Consider the following 13,929-nt stretch of genomic DNA (forward strand, 5'->3'; position numbering starts at 1 on the left):
TGCCAGTGGCAGAGATCTGAAGCCAGGTCCCCCGAAACAAATTTGAAAGCCTGTGCAAGGGCTGAATTGGGAGCCTTCTTGCACTCAATTCCGCCCTTCCCAGCATAGGAACTCTGACTTCAGCAGCCCCACGCCTCATGCTGTAACCTTAGAAACAGCCTCAAATTTGAGAATAAGGTGTAGTTGAATCAAACTTCATCTCGGTCTCTGCTAAAGTGTTAACTGAAAATTAAAGCATTAGCTGATACGGGAGGTCTCTGACAACCAAAACAGGTGTTGCATTCTGACAGGAGGCTCTTGGAAGACCCCAAATGCTCTAATCTTGGTGCTCCTATGGTAAAATGACCAAGAGCAAGTTTGCTGCTGTTGAGCTAGGGCTCGTAATGGGTGGTGCTTGTGGCCTGTCTCCTTCCTCCCTAAGTGGTCTGCTGTCCCCACTTTAAAATCACTAGGCCAGTTCCTGGAACTGTGATTCCCATCCCTCAAGCCTTTTAAGATGCACTTCCAACAGCAATGCCTCTTGAACCCACAGCTTTATAAGATGCCAGAGCCGCACGTTTTGAGGTCCCTCTCCTCTCCAAATGGGCAAACTGGAGGGCAGAGAGGGGCTCAAGGTCTTAGAGGCAGCAGATGGCAGAAGCAGAAGCTCGGTCTCCTGGGCCTCAGTATTCCCTGAGTATCTCGCACGTACGAGAAGAGGAGCCTGACACAGCTGTGTTCACCTCTTTACTCTGTTCTCACTGCGCTGACCCAAGGGTGTGCCTACCATGAACTTGAGCTCGTTGGCACTAGTGCAAGCTGAAGGTATGGGAGTGGCCTTTGGTCTTTCCCTATATTGTTTTGTTTCTGAGCCTTACTCTCCTCATCTGAAAAATGGGGATTAACTAACATTGGTGCACAAGGCTGCTGTGAAGCTCGAAAGATGTAGCACGGGAAAGTGCTTAGAGTGTTTGTCCCCTGGGGGGGGCAGTTTTGTAGGTCCCCATCCTTAGGAGGATATAGAGACTTAATCATCTTAGTGGCTCCAGTGTGTGGCACAGTGCAGGTGTTCAGGGAATGTCTGCTGAATGAATGAACAAATGAGTGAATGAATGAATGAATGAATGAGGGAACGAATGTAATTTGGAGATCATGGCAGGTCCTTGGTCTTCCATTTTTCTGATGTGCTTGCATTGTCTCATAGAATCTTTACTCAAGTCATACTTATTCATTAATTCAATTGACCAGCTAAATAACAGTTATTATGTGACTGTTTTATGTAAAACTGCTTTTAATGATATTGATTACTAATAATAGCTAATAATTCTGAGCTCTTAAGATCCTAAGAATTGTGCTTAGTATTTTTCAAACACTGCATCATTAATCTTCACACCAGTCCACAGAGGGGATGTATCAGCCAGCTACTGCCACAATAAAGCTGTGTAACAAAACTCCAATGTTCAGTGACTTACAACAAGCATTTTGCCCCCTTGCTCATGTGTCTGTAGGTCAGCTGAGGCAGTTCTGAGTCCAGTTGTGTGTGTTTGGGGGTAACTTGGCTCTAGGCTGCAAGTTGAGTTTGGGTCTGCTTCATGTGTGTTTACTTTGGAGCCTTGCTGGAAGAGGCAGCAGCTTCTTGGGATATGTTCTTCTCATTATGGATCCAGAGCAAAAGAGAGCATGCCCAGCCCTGCAACACATGTCAAACTTCTGATTTGGTCACATTCTTTAAAATCTCATTGTCTAAAGCAAGTTGTATGGCTGAGTCCAAAGCCGAGGGATGGGGGCATATGTTCTGTACACTATGAAGCTGTGACAAGGATGTAGAAGTGTAATGCCCTCCATGGGGTCAATAATTCAGTCTACTGCTAGTAGGGGCTATTATAAGCCCCAAATTGAGGCACAAAAGGGAAAAGTGTCTTGCCCAAATTCACTCAGTAGTAGGTGTCAGAAGTAGGATTTGAACCCAGACAATTTACTTCCAGAATTCTGGAAGCCTAAGTGTGCATGTAGGGAGGGGGTATTGGTTTTCTTAAATTACCTGCATTCTCCCCACCCCATTAGTTGCCAGTGTCACATTGGCACCAGCCTCACTCACGGTTACACATCCATCTGTCCATCCATCCACACATTTGTGTATGTCTGGCATTTGGGTGTTCTCTCAGCTCTCCAGAATAACAGACTCAAGGGCAATTCTTGGGTAATTTTTTGAAACTCAAGTTGAGAGGAAAAAATCGCTCTCCAGTTAATCTGAGGCACGTGTATAAATACCTTTAGAAAGTCCCTGGTGGAATTCGTATCAAAGCGGCACCGTGATTTTACTTAAAAACAATTTGCTCCCTGTCAACTGTGATTTCTGACACCCGAATCTGAAAGTGATCTGGGTGGGCCTTGAGCCATCTCCACGACGGAGTGATGTGTTTATCTGGAGGGAGGAGAGGAAAGGCGGAGGTATGTGTGGCCGTGGAATAATGTTCCCCACACCCTTACAGGAGGGGATTTCCTTCTCGGTGTTTCCACAGAACCTTCCCTGTGTTTGTTTAAACCCATTGCACACTCTGGTCTGACAGCTGCCTGGCCCAGGGCCTTCCCTGCAGACGCATGCACAACCAACCCTCTTTAACAGCACCCTGCACTGTGTCCCCTGGTGCAATTACTTAAGTATATAAACCTCACTGAAAGGCAGGCTTTTCTTGGGAGCTAATAAATAAGCCCCAAAGCCACAACGTGTGTAAGACCTTGAAAAATGGCATCATCATCTATTGGGAATTGTGAACCCTGCAAAAAGCAGCTCATTGTATTTTCAGAAAAAGGTTTTTGTTTAAAAAAATAATAATGAACAAAAACCACCAAGTGGCGTCTATATGGAAAAAGCAATCTAGTCTGAGATTCTAAGGCTGGTCTTTTTGCTACATTAATCTTTCTTCGTGGATTTTATGTAGGAGGCCTTATTTGCAGGAAAACAAGATACAGTTTTGAAGAATTCCCCTCTCATCCCAGCTTCCCATCTGCAGTTATAATCCTCCGACTGTGACCTCTGCATTAGTTGCCATGGATGCTGAGTAAAAGGTTGGGACCTCAGGGTGGGGTATAGTTTCTGGGGGGTGAGATGAAGCCTCAAGCAATAAAACAATCACATTTTTCTACAAAGAGAGGAAAGGCACCCTCAGGCGGCACCCCTCAGTGGGGTGCCGGCATTTGACACTTAGGGTGCACTCTCAGCTCCACGTTTGGTTGCTTTGAGGACAGGATGCTGGACTGTGGCCATGGGGACATGGGCAGGCAAAAGATTATGTGACTGAAGACAAGGTTGCTTTTTTTTTTTTTTTTTCTTTCTGTCTCTTGGACCTGTTCCTGAGAGGCTGGGCTTGGTGCTCCAAGCGCCCCTTGAGTCCAGTCTTCCAGAATTCGAAGTGTCTTTTCGTTAATTGATGGTATCTTCAGACAAGAGGCCAGGAGTCGACTCCTGGTGCTGCTTCCTGGAACACCCCAGGTAGTTTCCTGGAGCAGCCACCCCTGGGCCACTGTGGCTGGGCTCGGGGACCCGGTGAGCCTTCCCTCACTGTGGAAGCAAACAGGCTGGGGCGAAGAGCCGAGGAGAGCCTTCTTGAGATGCAAAAATACAACAGAGGGCGCAGAACCCACTAACGCCGTGGCCTTGAATATCCATGTATGGGCTGGCTCCAGACCGCCAAGTTCATTAAAAATGTCTCTGGCGGGGTGTCATAGGCAGACTTAAGGGATTTCGATTTGCTTTCTATTTGGAATCACAGCATCGCACAGACCGTGTTTACTTGAAAGGGGAGGGGGCGGGAACCAAACCCACCGCTCGGCGCACACGCCTTGATCGCACATTCCAGACTCGAGCTGATGTGTGTCAGCGCGACATGGGGCGGGGGGAGGGCTCTCTTCGGATGTTTCATTCGCCATCCGCACGTCACTCCCAAACTTTTCCTCCCTGCGCTCGGGGAGTCAGGTTGACGCGCCCTGGATGCGGGGCTCCAGGCGCGGGGCTGGGCGCGCTCCCGCGGAGCCGGAGCCGCAGAGGCTCCCGGGCTGGACTCGGGCTTCTCAGGTACAAGTTGGGTGCCAGGCGCGGCGGTGGGGGCGGCGACGAGCGCCGGGTGGGAGTCTGGCTCAGGGCTCCGGCGCCCCTCCGTGTTCCGGCGAGGCAGCGCCGGGGGCGGCCGGGGCTGGGCGTAGGGAATCCGGGCCCGCGGAGGCTGCGCGCAGCCTCACTCCCCGCGGCGCTCCCGGCGCGGTGGCGGCGGCGGCGGCCCAGGCAGACAATGAACTTGCGAGCGCGCGGAGCCGAGGCAGGTTTGGGCCCCGCGCCCCTCGGCCCAGTCTCCCCGAGGCAACCGCGGCCCCCAGCGGAGGGCGTCTCCTCATCGCCGATCCTGGTCGCTCTCGGGGCGCCCTGCGCGCGCCGGGGACCCCGCCGGAGGAGCTGGCCGGCGACGGCGCAAGGGCTCGCACGCCCCCTCCCTGGCTCGAGAGAATGCGGCCGGGGCTCGGGGACAGGGGACCCGGCGGTGGGGTGGTAGCGCTGCGAACAGCCGGAGGTCGGCAGGGAGCTCACTCCACGGGACACGCACGGGCGGGCTGTCCAGGAGAACGGTCCCGGGAAGCGGAATCGGGGCTCCCCCGCGCCGCCCCGCTCTAGAAGCTGCAGGCGGAGGACAGACGGACATTTCTCCGTATGAGCGCGCCTTGGGTGGGGGTGGGGGGAATTCCCCAGCCATGCGCTCCGCTCCCCGGCGCACTTCGGGGAAGTTTCCAGGCGCGGCCCGGGGCAGGTAGGTGGGCATCCGCCACTCTCCCCGACTCCGATTCAGAGCCGCCTCCCCGCCCCCGGATCCAGTCCCGCGGCCGCTCCGGGCGGGAAGCGGGAGGCGGAGGGCGGGGGGTCCCAGGCGCCGAAGCCTGTGGGACCGGGTTCCGGGAGGGGGGCCGCGGGGGCGGGCCTGGGAGGAGACCCGGGCGCTGCGAGGCCCGAAGCGGCCTGAACTTTTGCTCCCCGCCCCCTTCTCCTTCCTCCCCGCCCTCCGCCCCCTGCCCCCTCCCAGCGCCCGGCCGCAGCTCAGGAGGCGGCGTGACTCTGGAGTAGCCAGCGCTTCCCGGCGGCGGCGGCGGCGTCCCCGGCCGGCCTGGGCACGGCGAGCCGAGCGCTGCAGGTCTGAGCCGAGCGGCGCGGCAGGGCGGCTGGGCGGCTGGGGCGGCGGGGACCGAGGGGCGGCGAAGCTGTGAGGGGGCTGTGGTGGCAGCTGCCCCTGCGCGGAGGCGACGCTTGCGATCGATCGTGCTGGAGCCCGAGACTGTTGGGTTGTGTGTGCGGGTGGAGAGGACTCGGTGGCTGTGGGCGGTTGAGGGGCGGGTCGTGGCGCAGCTGGCCCCCTTGGAGACCCCTCGGATCACGGGATGGAGGCGCCCGGCAGAAGGGAATCTCGCCTTTGCGGGAATGAATGAAGAGCTGTGGAAGCGCCTTCCGACTCCTCCGGGCGAACGGATTGGCCGGCGTGCGCGCGTGTGTATGCGTGAGTGTTTAGGATTCGGAGCCTCCAGGGTCCTGGGCGCGGCTGCTGGACCGCCCAGCCGCGGTCCTGGTACCCACGTTGCCCGCCCGCCCTGCGTCCGGGGTCGGCCTGCGCGGCTGGAGCAGCGGGTGTAGACTGAAGTCTGGGGCTCGGATGCCGGCTGTTGGCGTCTGGACGTCCACGCTTCGAGTAGGAAGGTTCGACAAGGAGGCGGCACAGGCTGGGGCTGGGACTTGGTCCTCGTGCCCCCATTTTCCCGTTCCCCGAGGCCCTTCGCTGTGTTCACGCTGGGTAAGTTGATGGCACGGAGTTTGGGGGAATGAAGTTGTATCTCCAGGACGCCCCACGAAGAGATGTGGCGCGCCGTTCAGCGAGGCTGAGCAGAGGGCTTCGCAGGGCCCCAGCTGCTCTTCATCAGCTGCTTTTCCTGGGAGGGCAGCCACTCGCTAGTGGAGCAGAAAGTCAGCCCGGGGGCATCTGCTTCCCTAAGGGACTCAGGTGGAAACTGAGGCCTGGAGATTTGCCCTAAGTTCCTCTAGGACCTCCCACACCATTCTCTAACCCAGCTTTCTTACTCCCCCTCCCCCACCCCCACTCCAGCGGCAAAATCAGGAACTCTCCCTTCCAGAATGTGGCACTTATTAATTTTACCAACTGTACATTGAATCAGGATGTCTTGATCGGTACATAAGTACATGCAAATCATATATGAGTTAGTTTGAAACAGCAGGGGAATAACACTGCCTTTTAATTAGATAGTTTTTATCAAATATATTGTGCTCTCCAGTACTCCTGAAAGATTGGCAGGAAAATGTTCTTCCTGCCTCCTGCTGGATGGGGAAACTGAGCCAGCAAGGTGAAGTGGCTTGTCTCCCTCCCAGTACGTAGGTGCGTAGGTGAGCCGCAAGTGGAGCTGCAGGGCTGTCTTCCCTCCAAGGTCCAGCTCCCCTGGAGAACCATCTCTAGGGCCCTCTAAAGGAAATCCAATGCTTTTGCTCCCCCCCCCCCCCCCCCCGGGGTATTGCAAGGCTGCAGTGGGTGAAGCAAGCAGAGTTAATTCATCCGGGATATTGTGTGTGGGGTGGAGTGACAGGTCTGTCCCTAGTGCTTCCCACGTGTGCCTTGCTTTTCTTTGATGATCAGCTGGCCAGGGAGCCCAGCACGGTCACTGTGGCTGCCGTGAGGGCTGCTGTGTCTGTACCTTGCTCCTCCTCTGTGGCTGCTGCCCCTGGCCAGGAGAGGTGAGGCGTTTGGTTTTCCACCTGCCTGAAAGAGAGATGATTAATCCCTGCATCTGGAAGAGGTGATGTTTGCAGGAAAGTATGGGAGAGGTTGGTAAGTGGGCAGTGGACTCTGCTTTAATTGGTGTCTGGAGAAAGAGCAGAGGAGAAACTCCAGGTTAAGCAGCGGGGCCACGGGAGCCTGAACGTGCACTAGTGGGAGCTTTAGGTTAGTGCTGGGTTGTGATGAGATAGTCCAAGACCACCTAGAGCCTGGCTGGAGGTTATCTGGGCTAGCTAGCCTAGCTAGCACCAGGGAGCGGGCAGAGGAGGAGGACTCGAGGGGCTGCCCTGAGCAGGTGAGCGCATTCCCTGCCTAAGAGGGCAGCTTTGACTCAGCTCCAGTCAGTTGAGGGGAAAAACCAACTTGACAGGTCTTGTTAATTTTCAAGAGAATTCTCTAGCCTGGATATGTAAGTGTGTGCTTAAATTCTTGAAGTGGAATAGAGGGTTAGGGGTGAGTGCTCTGCCGAGAGGTCTGAAGCTTGACATCTGGCCCTGTGTTTGTACATTGGGAAGGGTGTCCCGCTGTCAGAGAGATGTGACACATGGTAGGCATGGGGATCACACCCCCCGAAGGCTGAGGGACTAAGAACTGATGGGTGCCCAACGTGCCTGTGGCCATGTGCCAGGCTCCTTCACGAGCTGGGTGTCATGCATCCGTTCAAGAGCTGTTTGATGAATTCTTGTCATGTGGAAAGAGACACTCTGCATAAAACTTTGCATATAATTTCATTTATCAAATAGTACACATAATACAGTGATGAGACAGAGTCCCAGCCCTCATAGGAGGGGAGCAGGCAAAAATGCCTATACCTGATGGACAAATGAACAGTGAACTGCGCTAAGAGCTGGGAAGGACAATAAGGCAAGGAAAAGTGCCGGAGAGGAGAGGGCTGGGGGGCGGAGGAGGCTCCTTTTTCTGATGTGGAAATTGAGTCTCAGAGCAGTGGGTCCAAAGTCACACGCCTGTAAGTGGAAGGTCAGCCCAGGTCTCCTCTCTCCAGCTCCTGGGCAGCTCTCTCCTCCCGCCCTGCTCAGCTGGAGCCTCTTGGAAACTGCCAGATGAATGGACACTCGCTGTGGTGGGCAGCTTTACCTTCCTGTTCGCACGTCCAGACCCTGTCCCTGTCCCCAGGCCTCAGCAGGCCCAGGATACAGAGGTGCCATTTGGAACCCATTTGTATGAGAGAGGAGTTTCCTTAAATTCTAAAAGCAGAAACTATTTTTAAACGGAGCTGGCCTGGGAGTGTCATTCTGTGAGGACTCCCTTAGTGGGCATCTCTTTAGCAGCACGTGATTTAGAAGGGATGCTTTCAGCCACTGGTGAGAACAGTGCATCCGTCTGAGTGTCGAGGAGCTCAGATGATGCTGACTTCTATGGTGAACGTGTTGCCGCTCTGTGAATCCAAAGCTTGTCTTCTCGCTTAGCTGCCAAGGTACCAGGAGACTGTTTTGACTTGCACGGGGTGTTTCTTCATTGTTCTCAAGTGCCAGGGTCTGATTTCCTTCCTGAGACGCTCCTCCTTTAAAATGAAGCACTGGGACGAGATGATTTGCGTGTTAGACCCAGGTCTTCATGGCATGAAATGAAGCGTAAAGGTGGCAGTTTTCTAATGAGGGTGTCAGTCTCGATATGTAGGAAGAAAAGTAAAGGTTTTGTGTTGCTTTGGGCCAATACAGACTTTTTTTTTTTGAATATGGGAGTTGGGATGGAGAACGTTTGGTCGAAACAGCTGTCGTTTCCTGGGTTCCTACCGGTTCCTAGCTGGCCCTGTGCCAGGCAGGTCAGACAGGTGTCCCCCTTTGTCTCAGTCAGAGAATGGGGAGGCCGTTTGAGATCGTGGGAACTAAGCTTTTAGCCATCGGGATGTGCAGGAGGAAGGATCCCAGAATGGCAGTGGAGGAAGGAGGGCAGTGGGGTCGGGGGTGGCGAATGTCGTGGCTCTAGAAGGGGAAGGCGGGCGTGAATCGGCAAGCAGTAAGCTGGGGGGGGTGTGGGGGGTGGCGGAGGGAAGCAGGTTCTCGGTCTCTGCTGATTTCGAAAGGGCTGTGGAGGAAATGCAAGCATCCTCTTTCATCATCCGCAGCTACATGCAGCATTTATACATTCCTTCAGGTGCAGGCCCAGGGCCAGGTGCGTGGGGGCCCAGGGCAGCACTCAGATTAGCGGGCGAGGCAGAACTTGCACGGGTCAGAGTTACACAATGCTGCCGAGAGAGCGGCAGGAACCTGGCTCAGCGACTCTTGAGATTGGAGGGGTCTGGGGAGCCTTCACCCCTGGCCTGAGAGCTGGTGTCCTTTACATGACTTAATGCCTGGCAGGTGCTGGGGGTGGTACCTGACATACATTAAGTGCTTCGTAGACACCGGCTTTTGTGTTATTCTTTAGTGCTCATAACCAGGGATGGGGGAAGTCTCTGATCTCCCTGAAATTGCATGTACAGTTTTTTTATGTAGATATGTATATTTCTTGGGGAGGGGCATGGCTTCTAGTATATTCTACCTCCAAGGGCTTCTCTGACACCCCATGAGGCCAGGCTCCCCAGGACACCTTGGATTTTAGTCAGGCTGGTTGCTTCACCTCTCTGGGCTGTTTCTTCATCTGTGCAAAGAGGGAGCTGGATAAACAGCCGCCGCCTGAGATGCTTCCAGCTAACGTTGCGGACAGGCTGTGGATCAGTTTGGCTCTGCTCCTCCTTGACGCGACTAAGCCGAGGGCAGACCAGGCAGCTTTTGCCCAGGAAACGTGCTGGGGTCCCTGCTTTTGAACGTTACATCGTGAGCCCCACTCTAAGCTTAATAGGGTCCTGAGCAGGTGTGCGGGCCCTTCTTGCTGGAGCAGCTTCTCCCTGACCCCTCTGCTGCGTTTCTAGAGTTCGATCTGGTCCAGGCCTTCTGGGTCTCTGAGGAAAGGGAGGCTGGCAGATCCTCAAAAGCAGAGAGTGTCATTATAATGGAAACTTGGATGCTTTCCAGAATTGTCTTTGTGGTAAAAATATTGAAACAGGCAGTCGAGTCACCCAGGTGCCTGGAAAATACCCCAACATGGGCAAATAATTAGATTACAGGGCAAGGGTAATTATTTTTTTCCTACACTATTCAGGAATCTGGTGGTTTCATGGCTTCTCTTGAAGCAGAATATGTACCTGCTGGCTGCTTTGCCCCCTGTGATCAGAAAGATAGTGGTGTGCCCTCTGAGAGGGAGAAAAGGCCACGAGAGGTGGCGATTTCATCCCTCCCGGGGCAGCCCTGGATCTCAGGAGAAGTTCTTTTCTCTGCTGTACCCTTGTAGGGAGCTGCCCCGAGGGCCTGGGCGTGTGGCACATTTGCTATGAGGTTGGAAGGTGCATTGCAGAGTCTGAGAGTTCTGTGAAGGTGTACTGTTGTCTCCATCCCTCATTGAAAGGGGTCTGGGCAGCGCTGTCTGCCCTTGGTGACACGTGTTAAGGGACTCAGGCTGAATGACGTAAGTTCAGCCAGCACCTTCATCTCCCAGTCAACCAAATGTTTGGTGCTCACTGCGTGGGTGTTTTTGTAGCCTGGATGTTGAATCCCGTAGACCCTTGGAAGGGCAGCATAGGTGGTGGAGTGAGCCTGGGCACCACGCTGACCTGGCTTCAAGCCCCTCCTGTGTTTCTCTGCTCCATTATCATGACCAAGTGGTTTAATCTCCTTATGCCTCAGTTTCCTCATCTGTAAAATGGGGTTAATAATCTCTACCTTACAGTGCAGTTTGAGTACCAATATTACAATTTAGGGTTCAAGGGAGCTGCCCAAATGGAACCCCTCTTTCCTGGGCAAGTTCTGAATAAAATAAAATAAGATAAAAATGTTTGTTCCCGACTGAAGTGGACATTGGAGAATGTGATTGAATCTGTAGGCAAGTGGGCATCGCAATCCGAAGGTGAGAACTGTGACCTCCCCTGAGTCACAGGCAGAATGGAAAAGTGGCAGCCTCTCCCCAGGGCAGCCTCATTCCTCCCCGGGGCAGCCAGCAGGGGGCAGTGGCTACTCTGTGTGGGAAAAGGCAAGGCCAGACTACCAATGTTCAGATACTCCTTACACACTCCTGGGTTGGCATGGACACCACCAGCTGTAGACACAGGTGCTGTTACACAGGTGGAACTCTCTCCAAGAAGAAGGAAACAGTAGGAGTGAGCAAGAAGAGCCCCCACCATGCCTCCACCCCCAACCCCCCTCACCCCACCTCCCCCCCAACAGCAAATAATAAGTGCTCAGGGCCTGGCCCGTCATGGGGGTGGGGAGGGGCTGACACCTGGCACCTCTTAAGTTTACAGTTGATAAGGACGTTAGATGTGCAGTTGATAAGGACGTTAGATGTGCAGTTGATAAGGACCAGGGACACTGAGGTTAGGAAGTGAGCCTGTCAACTATGCATTGTTATTTCTAGAGCATGGCAGTGATTAGCCAAACTGAGATAATGATTAGCCTTTGACCTCAAGGCTGCATTCTAACTGTAAGGCAAGTGTAATTTACAAGGAGGGGCGGAGCTACTGCCTGACCAGTAACCTGATAGGCTGAGTGGAGAGCCTTTCCCGTCTCTTCTTGTTTCCCCCTTATGTCCTGAGCCTTCATCAACCCCCTGCTCCCCCCTCTTCACCACCTTCAGCAAGCTTTGCCAGTCATTCTTACCATTCTCCACATCCTTCCATCTGAGTGTTACTGTCCTCCTCTGAGCATCCTCGGTTCTACTCTACTGAACTCAACCTTGGCCCCACCCCACTTTATAGCAGGTTCTGGTCATCCTGCATGTAGCCCACTGGTCCAGCCTGGAGGGCCTCTCAAGGGTGAGGAGGCTATCTGGGGGCCGACTCAGTCGTAAGAGACTTTGATCTTGTTGAACTAATGCATCAAAAGCCACTATGTCCTGGAGAGAGGGCTGTGATGGATTTCACGTGGGCCTCTCGGTGTGCACCCAGAAGACAGAAAAGTATCTTTAGTTTGGTAGCATGGTACAGGATAGTAAACGTTTGTCACTAAATTTCTGAGGGAGTCAAGAGCTTAATGGAATAACCTTAGCTTTTTGGACAGATTTTGGGGCTATTAAAAGGTAGTAACCACAGTTTTTTGTGTCTTGAGAGTCTTAAGGATAAACTTTATGGAAATTTGGTTGGTATTTCAGGAGTATAAGTAGGAGCCATTTACTCAGGCAAGAAATGTGGGGGCCGTTAGTGTTTCTTATAGCTGATATAAATAGCTTGTCTTTAAGTTCCATGCTCCTTTGTTTGGAATGTAAATATTTGCATTAAAAATAAAAAGTGTGTCCTGGTGTGTATTTATGAGAACCGTAATTTCCAAACCAAAAATCAGACTATTGGTCTACAGAGGATTATTGCCTCTGATTTGTGAACCTGTTTATATAAAGAGTCTTCCAAATGTACACACACAGAACCGTATTTGCTTTGTGCACATAAGGGATCTCCAGGATTACAAGAAAGCGGGGTTGCCTCAGGGCATTGATCCAAGTAATTGTGTTTCCCGACAGACACTTGTGATCACACCATCTGTTACGTTGCAGCCATGCCGGGCAGGGTGAAATTTTGGCCCAGGTCCTGTGGGGACCGACCGGCTCCGCATCCTCAGTTTCCTGGATGTCCAGGTGGGGTTGACCGCAGCTGACTCGTCTCTGGGTCAGGTAACCAGACACCTGATTTCAGAATTGCTGTTGCTTCAGGAAGATGTCGAGAAGGATGAGGGATCGGCGTTCTTTCTGTGCTGTCATTTCCGGTCCAGGGTTAAGTCTGAGGGCCTCTGTCCCATGTCATCCTCCATCACATTCTTGGGGACAGTTGAGCTTTTAAATTTTCCATGAAGAACAGCACAGACTTGTCAGACACTTGCCGGAGGCAGGATATCACCACTTATCTGGTCTCCACCCTCTTCTTTGGAGTGAGAGATTGGGGGCTGCAGTGGGGCTGGGCCAGGGCCTCTGCTCCTGGCATTGTGTGTAGGTGTGTGTGTGGGGGCGTGTGGGTGTAGGTGTGTGGGTGTTGGGGGGGGTTTATTCTTGAAACTCTCTGTGGCAGCCCTCGATGGAAAGCCTTTCTCCAGAATCTCGACAAAAAAGAGTAGGGGTCAGTTGGTCTGTTGGAGAGGGCCTACTTGGTGGATAAGCCAGCCCCGAATCCAGGCTCGTCCTCCACCTGTGAACCTCCCTATCATCACAGGGCAAAGGACAAATGAGAGGACACCCAGGAGGGTCTTGGCAGGGCCCAGGCCCCCCAGTTCTGAACTCTGGTTAGCTGGTACCAGAACCCGCTTTGTCCGGCATCACAGCCAGCCCTGGGCCCTTCTCTCGGGTCGGGCCGACTCCTCCTGTCCCACTTAGCACTGTTGCCCTAGGACCGGGCACTCAGTTGAGGTAGCAGGAATCCTCTGTCTTGCAAAGGGCATGGTGTCCTGGCTGTAGGAGTTTCTAGCATCTCTCTGTTAGCGGTCCCAGGATGCTGAACCCCATCCACAGAGTGGAGAGCCAAGTGGTAGCTCCCTCGCTGCCCCACGCACCAGCCATCGTTAAACATTAAACTTCCCTTAGTTGCCTCTCACTTTGACCCATTGGTGAATATTTCTTATCTGAAGAAACGTCGTCCATGCTTAGATATGGTGAGTCCTTAGGGCGGACCATCTTCCTGTGAGCCTGGTGTTCTTGAACTGTGGGAAACTCCCGATTGCCTTTTCCATACTTGTCTCTAGCCTGACCCACAGCAATGTGCCCTTCCCTTATTCTGTCACAGTTCGAGATAAACGTAACAGTTCCAGGAAGGCCCCCTCCAACCCCACCCAGGCGCACTATTTTGAAAGTCAGAGGAAATAGCTGCTTTTAGGACACGTTGAACTTGCCTAAGAAAGTTATCAGTAGGACTCCAAGAGAGGATAGAAGGATGCTCCAATTAATGAGTGGGAACAGCCTGACTTCTGTGTCGTCCTAACTTTGAAAAGCTATTTATACTCACTCTAGAACAGTTTCTGGGAGAAATTAGATGTGGAGAGATGTACAAAAGAGGAAAGCGAGCTTTGCAAATGTGACCCTCCTCATCAGAAATATCTTCCAGGCTAAAAAAAAAAAAAATCATTTGTGCCCATGACAGTTGAAAATCCACGGATCTTTT

At 53.1% G+C, this 13,929-nt stretch overlaps 1 protein-coding gene across 4 annotated transcripts in view; it reads left to right on the forward strand.

Annotated features, from left to right (window-relative positions):
* The first annotated feature begins 3,856 nt into the window (after positions 1-3,856).
* The window catches only part of CHST15 (carbohydrate sulfotransferase 15), a 74,040-nt gene continuing 63,967 nt past the window's right edge, over positions 3,857-13,929 (forward strand). Inside the window, exon 1 of one of the 4 annotated variants that reach the window (XM_010952891.3) lies at positions 3,857-4,054. The gene's annotated coding sequence lies outside the window, so the exon portion shown is untranslated. Of the gene's footprint in view, positions 4,055-4,155; positions 4,296-5,015; positions 5,157-5,202; positions 5,808-13,929 lie in introns of those variants that run through there. The other 3 variants (XM_074373438.1, XM_074373437.1, XM_045515159.2) reach the window with 3 other exon arrangements.

The sequence above is a fragment of the Camelus bactrianus genome, chromosome 11 (assembly GCF_048773025.1).
Source record: "Camelus bactrianus isolate YW-2024 breed Bactrian camel chromosome 11, ASM4877302v1, whole genome shotgun sequence".
Taxonomy (NCBI): domain Eukaryota; kingdom Metazoa; phylum Chordata; class Mammalia; order Artiodactyla; family Camelidae; genus Camelus; species Camelus bactrianus.